Raw genomic sequence first — 382 nt, forward strand, 5'->3', positions numbered from 1 at the left:
ACGAATTGGTCCTTATGTGTGCGCGGAATGGAATTACGGGTACATCTCTTTTCCATTCTCAATTCGTCAGTTGCTTTCCATTTCCGTTCTCTCTGGGTTTTACACCTCTTCCCTTTTGTGCAATGCCCATAACGTTTTTTATATTTTATTTTCCCCCCGGAAACTGTTTGATGTAAAAACAGAGGTTTTCCAGTTTGGTTGCATTTCGTACCTGGCATTAAATTCCGCACAGATAATGAACCATTCAAGGTTAAGTATAACTTTACCATTTCGGTGCTTTTGCTTTTTTTTCTTCTCCAGTGTCGTGTTTATCCTCATATTAAGAAAAAATAAATAATGGTTTTGTATAGGCTGAAATGAAGCGATTTACAGCCAAGATTGT

The 382-nt window shown here is 37.4% G+C and overlaps 1 long non-coding RNA gene across 1 annotated transcript; it reads left to right on the forward strand.

The window, feature by feature from the left end:
- Positions 1–382, forward strand: LOC111787335. Its single transcript, XR_002813956.1, has 3 exons — positions 1–39; positions 183–249; positions 351–382. It is a non-coding gene; the product is annotated as an uncharacterized LOC111787335 (long non-coding RNA).

The sequence above is a fragment of the Cucurbita pepo genome, unplaced genomic scaffold, assembly GCF_002806865.2.
Source record: "Cucurbita pepo subsp. pepo cultivar mu-cu-16 unplaced genomic scaffold, ASM280686v2 Cp4.1_scaffold010948, whole genome shotgun sequence".
Lineage (NCBI taxonomy): Eukaryota > Viridiplantae > Streptophyta > Magnoliopsida > Cucurbitales > Cucurbitaceae > Cucurbita > Cucurbita pepo.